The sequence below is a fragment of the Mus musculus genome, chromosome 8 (assembly GCF_000001635.26).
Source record: "Mus musculus strain C57BL/6J chromosome 8, GRCm38.p6 C57BL/6J".
Classification (NCBI taxonomy): Eukaryota; Metazoa; Chordata; class Mammalia; order Rodentia; family Muridae; genus Mus; species Mus musculus.
Window position 1 is genome coordinate 71,941,679 of NC_000074.6, and position 9,369 is coordinate 71,951,047.

Below are 9,369 nucleotides of genomic sequence, written 5' to 3' on the forward strand. Positions count from 1 at the left end.
TTCCAGGTGCATAATCCTTATGCAGGAACCTAGTGTAACAAAGAGTTGATTATATCTGCATTATCCTTCTGCAGGGCTCTGGTAAATGTTTCAGCCAGTTGTACAGTTGCATTCACCACACTAAACAAAGCTATCGTGGAGAGCCAGATCAACCCAAGACTTTCTCAGAGGCTCTAATGAAAGGACAAATGGAACATTAGTTTTGCTTCCTTGTCTAGGAATGGATTTGGCAATACTTGTCTGAGGCTGGAGTTAATCCCTCACAGGGGTCATGGCTGTGGTCTCTGGGGACCCAGCTCTTCCTCCTGGGCTGTGGTTCTCAGTCCTTAATCATCTATGTCTGAGGTATCCCATGTCATCTTTGCCAACATTCACATAGCTCTCTGCTGACTGTGGCTATTTTCTCCCTGCAAATAGTATATAGGATGCTGCACTCCTTAATAAACCAACTAGGCATCATCTTATGCAAGACCTCCTGGTCCCAACTATTGCTTTTGTCTTCTTTATTTCTCGTCCCTGGTCCTCCCATTTCACTCCTCACCATACAGGACCCTGATTCAGATGATACTATGTTTTTGTTGTTGTTGTTTTGGTTTGGTCTGGTTTTTGGTCATTATATTTATTCATTTATTTTTAATTTATTTATTTTACACTCCATATTTTATTCCCTCCACCCACCTTCCGACTGTTCCACATCCCATAACTTCTCCCCACCACCCTCCGTCTCCACGTGGATGTTCCTACCCCCACCCCACCTGACTACTAAACTCTCCGGAGCCTCCAGTCTCTTGAGGGTTAAGTGCATCTTCTCTGAATGAACACAGACCCGGAAGTCCTCTACTGTATGTGTGTTGGGGGCCTCACATCAGCTGGTGTATGCTGTCTGTTTGGTGGTCCAGTGTTTGAGAGTCTCCGGGGTCCAGATTAACTGAGACTGCTGGTCCACAGGATCACCCTTCACCTCAGCTTCTTTCAGCCTTCTCTAATTCAACAACAGGGGTCAGCTGCTTCTGTCCATTGGTTGAGTATAAATATCTGCATCTGACTTTTTTTTTTTTTTGGTCTTTTGAGACAGGGTTTCTTTGTATAGCCTTGGTTGTCCTGGAACTCACTCTGTAGAGCAGGCTGGTCTCGAACTCAGAAATCCGCCTGCCTCTGCCTCCCAAGTGCTGAGATTAAAGGCATGCGCCACCATGCCCCGAGCAACTGACTCTTTCAACTGCTTGTTGGGTCTTTTGGAGCACAGTCATGAAAGCTCCCTTTTTGTGAGTGCTCCATAGCCTCAGTAATAGTGTCAGGCCTTGGGACCTCCCCTTGAGCTGGATTCTACTTTGGGCCTGTCACTGGACCTTCTTTTCCTCAGGTCCCTCTCCATTTCCATCCCTGGAATTCTTTCAGACAGGAACAATTATGGGTCAGAGATGTGGCTGTGGGATGGCAACCCCATCACTCACTTGATGTCCTGTCTTCCTGCTGGAGGTGGGTTCTATAAGTTCCTTCTCCCTACTGCCAGGCATTTCATGTAGGGTCCCTCCTTTTGAGTCCTGAGATTCTCTGACCTCCGAGGTCCCTGGTGCATTCTGGAGGGTCCCCCCAACCTCCTATTTCCCAAGGTAGACAATTTCCATTCTTTCTGCTGGCCCTCAGGGCTTCAGTCATTTTCCCTCACCAAATACCAGATCAGGTTCCCCTCTCCTCCCTTCTCACTTCCCCTCCCCTTTCCCTCCCACCCTCTTCCAGGCCCCTCCCTCCCTCCCCACTCAGATCATACTATGTTAACTGTGGTGGTAAACTCTTTTTTTTTTTTTTTTTGGTTTTTCGAGACAGGGTTTCTCTGTGCAGTCCTGGCTGTCCTGGAACTCACTCTGTAGAACAGGCTGGCCTTGAACTCAGAAATCCACCTGCCTCTGCCTCCCAAGTGCTGGTGGTAAACTCTTAATGTTCTTCACAAGGTTGTAACAGAGGTGACTTACTGGCCAGTTCTGAACTTATGAAAAATGTCTTTAGCTCTTACACCAAAGATACACAAAAGCCTTACATCCTCTAATCGACCACAAAAGCCATCAGCTTCACTAGCACTTATGACACAGCCTGCCAAAGTTCTTCTAGACAGTTTTCTTCCTTGAATAAGGAATAAGGACACAACTCTGCCCTATTTTTTTTAACTATGCTTTCAGTAGGAAATATTCTAACAGTCTCATTGCTGAATGTTAGTTGCGACTTCACTCATTATATATGCCCCAAGGATACAGTGTCATCATACAGCAGCTTTATATTTTGTATCTTTGACATCTGTTAAGTTGTACTATGGCCCATTAGATGAACACTCCTATGACACACCATTCTACATCACCTCTTATCAGCTCAATACAGTTTCAGAAAGATTTGTATCCCAAAATCTCTATAAGCTATTCAGGCAACTTCTGAAAAAGAGACCAAGGGCTATATAGAGAAACCCTGGTGAGAGGCAGAGACAGACAGACAGAGAGAGAGAGAGAGAGAGAGAGAGAGAGAGAGAGAGAGAGAGAGAGAGAGAGAGAAGAACCAGTAGGTAGGGCACCCAGAGTTCATCCTTCTTCTTACTGCTCTGGGCAGCCTTTCAGGACTCAGATCTAAAATAGCTGGACTGAGAGTTTCCTTTCATCAGTTAATCTGTCTGTCTCACCATCTCTCAGGAAACCTTAAAGAAATTTCAGATCTGCTTAACATCCTTCAGGACCAGTTCCATTCTCCAGCTGCTGCAGTGCTCTAGAATTAAAGAGAACTAGTGCTAAGGGTGAGCTTGGTGCCCTTCTCCACAAAAGGTGCTTCTGCCGCACCTACCATTCCTGACCAGCTAAAAATGAGGCTCAAAGATGCAGGGACTAGACAAAAATTCAATGACAAGGCTCCTCAATGTATGACATTCAAGTTCCTTCCCACTCTGGCTACTCCCCTTGGTCACTCTTTTCCCTTCGTGTTATCCTCCTCATGGTTACACTGTCAGTCAGCCTTTAGGTGATTTATTTACTGCAATCTCTGCCCTTAAAGGAACCAGACTTTTCCCCCTAGACCCAAAGAGAAATGTTCTATGCAAATTCTCACCCTACAATATATCTGTTCACTCCTGACACATCTACGAGAAACTCTTTTAGGCACTGTGGAGGAGCTCTGGCTTCATCCCCTTGACTGCAGACCAGACATAATCCTTTATATCGTCCTCCATTTATTCCTGTTCCCTTCCTTTTATAGTGTCTCCTACTTCTCTGGCTCACTTTGGTGGGGCATGTCTAGCAGTGGAACTAGTCATGCCTAGAAACATTTTCTCCTAGCATTCTTCTACTTTGCTTGTAATACAGGCTTCCCACACTGCCATCTTAGTTCCCTCCTGTGAGGACACTTCTGAATCTATAACTTTTTCAAGCAAAATATTCTTTGCTGTAGCCACAACCCTTCTATGCTTCCCCCTTTCCCCAGTTATATCATAATACAGTTTATCATCTGGTCTCCATGGGTCTTGAATGCAGAGGTGGAAGGATCCCTCCCATAAGCATAAAATTTTTGCAACTTGCTTTTAATAAGGGTTCAACTTCTCCTATAGCCCACTACCCATCAAAGGTAGTAGAAGAGAAAATTTATTAGGATATAGGGGAAGTGAGCCTGTTCATCAGTAGTTCTTTGGGGGCAAGCTTGATCTTCTTGGGCAGCAGGTCAGTCCTGTAGCAAACATCAAATACAATTCAGCAGCTGCAGACCAGTCCTCTTGGCAGGCAGACACCAGGCAGCTGTAGTTCAATCCTGAAGAAATTGCCAGGTTTACCAACCATCCTGAGGCAAGGCAATGGAAGAGGCAACTTCTGCAGGACCTCATGAGCAGCTGTTGGGTGAGTTTCTCTCAATGGCAGCATTATCACAAGTTGATCTCAACAAGGCTATGTAAGGTGAACCAAAACATGTGTGTCTTTAGGGAAGAATAGGGAGGTGGAGCAAACCAAACCAAGGCTCAGTGCTAGTCTTCCACTGTCTGTGGGGTCATAAGTGCCCTTTCATGTGACTGTTATATCCAAGCATCCTTTCACCTGTGTGCCCCAGCAGAACATCATTTAGCATAACTAACTTTCCAAAGAACTGAAAGTTTCCACTTCACCCTCCTGACAAGAGGGGAGGGATTAAGATAGCCTAGATCTGTCTCATGATATTTGCAAGACCAGTGTGGGCAGCCTCCATAAGTTTCTGGCCAAGCACTGGGGCACAGGGGATGAATGGTAGTAATGAGGGTTAGGATAGTTTTATTATTACATTATTGCAGTTTGAAGAATCCAGTGTGCCTGTTGCGGTTTGGTCTGTTGCTATGTGTTATAATGCCAATTGTAATGCTAATGCAGGGTTCTGAAGACCTGGTTAACCCAGAGGAGAAAGAGTACACACCTAGACCCAAGTGACACTATGTGACTTTGCCCTCAAGTTATTTCTGATTGGTAAATAAAGATGCTTACAGCCTATAGCTGGGAAGAATTGAGATAGGTGGGACTTGGTGTTCCTTAGGGTGGGAGGAGAGCACGAGGAAAGAGAGAAGAAGGTGGAGAGAGGAAAAGCCACTATGGGGGTAAGAATCTTAAATAATGGCTAACTGGAGTCAAGAGCAGCCCAGATGAAACATGACAAATTATATAATGAGATTATTAGCTGGGAAATAGACATAATAGCACAGAGGAAAGCTACCTGTCCAGCTCTTGTGCTGATTAAGGCTTATTATAAATAATAAAAGTTGTGTGTCTTTTATCCAGGAACTGAATGATCATAGGCAGGGTAGAATCCCCGATTGAGATGAAATATTCTCTACAACATGTGCCCACAATATATGTCCCTGAGCAATTAAAACAGTCTGCAATGCTGAAGATGGAAATGTGGGAAAGGAAAGGGGTAGCAGTGATATTTGGCTCACAAAGCAGTTGACAAAGGATAACAAAGGAGAGGCCATAATGTGATGGGTGAAGCCACAAGTGGTGACTATGAGCTTGATCTGGGAGGGATGCAGAGCCAGCATTCTCCAAAGTGCCAGGCAGTAATATTTAGTAGCTGATATGTGAAGGTTAAGGTCTAAAACAAGAGATGGAGTAAATATGAGGACAGGAAGGTGTGACCACTTAGGGAGGTAAGAGACTTTGATGAGTATTGGATCACACCTTCTATTTTTTCTATACCAAGATGCTGGGAGAGTAGGGAACATCATCTTTGTATTTTGATTGTGCCTGCTGTGCACCAGATGAGCAGGTCATAATACAGTTTGCCAGTGACACCCTCCTCCCATCTGGTGTCCCATGGGTCTTAAATGTAGAAGTATAAAAATCTGTCCTGTATGTAAACATGAGGAAGGGGGATTAAGATGGTACAGATCTGTCTTATGATATTTGCAGGACCAATGTGCACAACCTCCATAAATTGCCAGCCAAGACAAAGACCAAAGCCTAGCCAAGTAGATGCATGCTGTCCTGGAACCCCTAGGGTAGGACAGTCCAAGTGAGTCGGGTAGAAAGGTGAATGACCAGGTCAGTCCAAGTAAAGGCGAAGATATTTTGTGACTGGGGATCAAGAGGAGTAGAAAAGAAGGCATCCTTAAGTCTAGGACAGAGAATGAGAGGTGCCTGAGAGATGGTGGAGAGGAGAGGATAGGTTGGGTACTGCAAGATAAAGAGAAACTACCACAGAGTTAATGAGTCAGAGATCCTGATCCAAGTGATAGGTTCCTTTGAGTTTTTTAACCATGAGTATGGGAGTATTAAAGGGGGAAGATGTGAGACACAAAAAGGTTTCTTTCTTAGGAAAATAAGAGGTTTAAGTCCCCTGAGACAAGCAATGGGCCTGGGTGATGTAATTGGAAAAGTTTTATAATTGGATGGTGAGAGAAGACTGATGTCTGGCTATAGAGAGGTTATGGATATCCCATACTTGGTGATCCACCTGGGAGGCCAGCAGGGGAAAAGGTATGTCAGATCACATGATTTAGAGGAGAAAGAAGAGAGTAACAACTGGCAAGTCTGAGGCCAAGCAGATGGGAAAGCAAAAGAGATAGAAGCCCCCACTTGACTTAGGAGGTCCCTTCTCAGCAAGGGATAGGACAGGTGAGTACCAGTAGGAAGGAGAGGGTAGGGGACTACCACTAAAGATACAACTGAGTGGTAGGCTTGGTAAAGATGTTACTCTACCCCAACAATAGGGGAACAGGAAGAAGTGGATCCCCAAAATTCTACCAGGACCAAGTAAGTGTCCAGAAGGAAGGAGATGGGTCAGTCTGATACTATAATAACTACCCAAGGCTCCCTGTCAGAGATTCCAGTGGGCCAGGCTCCCTTATTCATCCATAGCCAGACCGAGAAAGTCAGCTGAAGAGTGATTTAGGTATGATATCCCCACACTGAGAGAGACACAGGGACAGTCGATAGCCCAACGTCTCTTTTGATGGCAACTTGGACATGGTCAGGATGGTTTGCAAGGGTTCAGGCAGGCCTGGAGCCCAGTGACCTTTTTAACCACATTTGAAACAAGGGAGTCCCAGCAATGCTGTGGCCAATTGGAAAGCCTTAGCCCTCCAGCTTTTTGTTTTTTGTTTTCAGGCTCTTTCATCTCTCTCAGGGCTAAGACTTCTGCCTGTAGGGTCAGGAGTGCCATTTCTAGATGTTTAAGTTTGTTTAAGTTTAAGTTAGATCTGACCTTTTCCCCTGCTGGCCTCCCAGGTGGATCCCCAAGTATGGGATATCTTAGCCCTAAATCAGAGAAACTCTGGGAGAAGTAGGTCTTAAGTTGTTTTACATCTGGGGTCTCAGGATCTAGATTGGTATACTGTAAAAATCCCTTTGCAAGACAGGAATTGAGACACGTTTCCATGTTTGCCCCGGTTGACTTCTTTCGATAAACCAGACTCGGATGTGAGCCACAGTCCGATAGGAACAGGGAGAAGGATCAGTAGGCAGAGATTTAGTGAGTGACAGACACCACACAAGGCTGGAGCTGGATGTGTCTTTACTGAATCAAAGCAGCAGATTATATCGACCAAAAATTAGCAATGATTACCGAATATTAGATCAGGTGGTTACATAAAGGTCAGACAGAATTCTAAGAAAAAGCTTTAATAATTCATGTGAACCTCAAGCACTTAAAGACAGACACTGCGATAGTCATCCCTGGCCTGCGGCTTTTACTTTCTGTTTCCTGGTTTCAGCTGGCACAGCGTCTTTTCAGTCTATGCCTCTGCTCAAAGGCCTGACCATCTTTTTTATACCAACCCAAAATCCATTCTTTTGCACTCTCTTCTGAATGCCATCCTTCATCCCTAGATTGGAGTATCTCTAACCAGTAACTATGCCTCTTAAACAATTGTTCCTGCTGTTCTTCACTTAACAAGCACCAAGGAGGGCGAGACCTTCCTAACCTCTCCAAGAAAGGCAGACTAAACCAAGAGACAAGTTTACTTCTCTCTTGTCTCCATTCCTGTAAGCTCCAGTATACGGAAGAGGGTCATCAGTGGGTTGTGGAATTTTATAATCTTTCCCCTGGGATTTCAGAGGCACCCACAACCTGTTTCCTATAACATAAACTAGACCCTGTGAAGTCATAATAGTGACTGTCTCCTTCCTGGGAACACTACTTTCATTTGCCCTTTCTTGGAAAAGAGTCTTTTCAGGAGTTTTAGCAATGGTTTGTTAAGTAGTCATGCACAAAGAAGAAACAAGATGAGGAAGAAATTAGCTATCCTGAGGGCAAACTTGTCCCCAAGGAACTCAATGCCCATAATTAGCAGGAAGTAGCCTAGTGATGTTGCCCCCTTTCCCTGATATCCTTTTCTCTCTCTACCTAGTGTTAGGGGGTTGATAGGGTGAAAAAAGTGTATATAAAGGAGTGGAAGAAAGAAGAACCTACAAATTAGCAAAGACAGCCTCAGTAGAGATTTTTCTAAAAGGTATCCCAAGGGGAAATGAGAGGGTATGAATGACACCATTCCCATAGATGAGCGAGAGATCACAGTTACATCTGTCAAGGGCACCCCCAAGACTCAGAGAGGACCAAGAGAAGACCAACCGATAAGTAGGTCATTATCACACTTGATCGCCTGAGGAGACTCAGTACCTGAAACTAAAGCCAGGGGTGAAGCTCAGGAAGGAGGTCTCATCTGCAGGACAGGGTTGGGGGAAAGGGCCAAGCATAGCTTTAAAGACTGTGCCTGGTGGTATCTCTGCAGTCTCTACTCCTCAGGGAGACTGCTGCCCTTCAGATGTTCTTAGAACAAGCCCCAGACCTTAGGAGCATGGAGACCACTGACTCCATGATGGAGTTGACATTTGGTCTGTAAAACTCAGCACATAGACAGCACCACCTGCCAATCAAAGCCTATAGTTCTGGGAAAGTCTCTAAATGTACAAACCTTGGTTTTTTGGCTTCTATAGTTTTGCTTCTGGCTCACTGATCTTGCTAACTGAAGCATGTTGACCTGGAATATGGTTTTTGTGTTTAAGAGCTCACCCTGAGAAAGGCCCTCAGTACTACAATAGGATCCTTAACATCCAGTGTAGTTGCCAACCAGTTAATAAAGACATTCTATTGGCTTAAACCATGTCCAAGCAATCTTCTCTGGCTAATATCCCACAACATTCTGATTAAAGAGCAATTCTGCTTCTGTAGTTGCCTATCTACTTTCTAATTATTTCCAAGTCACCTCTACCAGTCCCAATTGAACAGGGAACCTTATCAGTAATGCTACACAAAAGGAACACAGGATATCTGAAATACATCACAGACCAAGCACATAGTGGCCTTAGAAATGATATCCACAGCCCTGGGTTGTGGGGGTGGGGTGGGGTTACAGAAGGGGTTGGGGGTGAGGGACTTACTCGCTTCTCTGGACACAACCCGGACCTTGTCAAGTCTGACCCTGGCCTTGTCCTTTCATCTGGCCTTAGATTAAGAAAGCTTTACATTGGCTAGCCCCACAACAACTTTTATAGTAGCCGGCCTTGAACTCCAAATCCTCTTCCCTCCATCTCCCCAGTGCTGGGATGGCAGGTTGTGTGTGTCATCACACCCAATTTTCCGCGAATAAATCTGGCTTTTCTTGTGTCCTTTTTGGAAACAAGGTCTCCTGCAGCCCAGGTTAACCTCTCACTAAACAGTCTAGGATTAGCCCGCAACTCTAACTCACTCGTTCACCTTCAGCCAGGCGCACAAGCCCAGTCAGACCTGAGCCTGCTGTGGGGTGCCTCTGCGAACCCCAGACCTGAACATCAGTTTCCGGACTATGTTGAAGGCGATAGGTCGCTGGTCCTGTCTATCAGGGACTCTAAAGCCAATCGGAATCGCTCATAGCAGAGCCGTCCAATCAGCAGCGGGAAGCCTCTC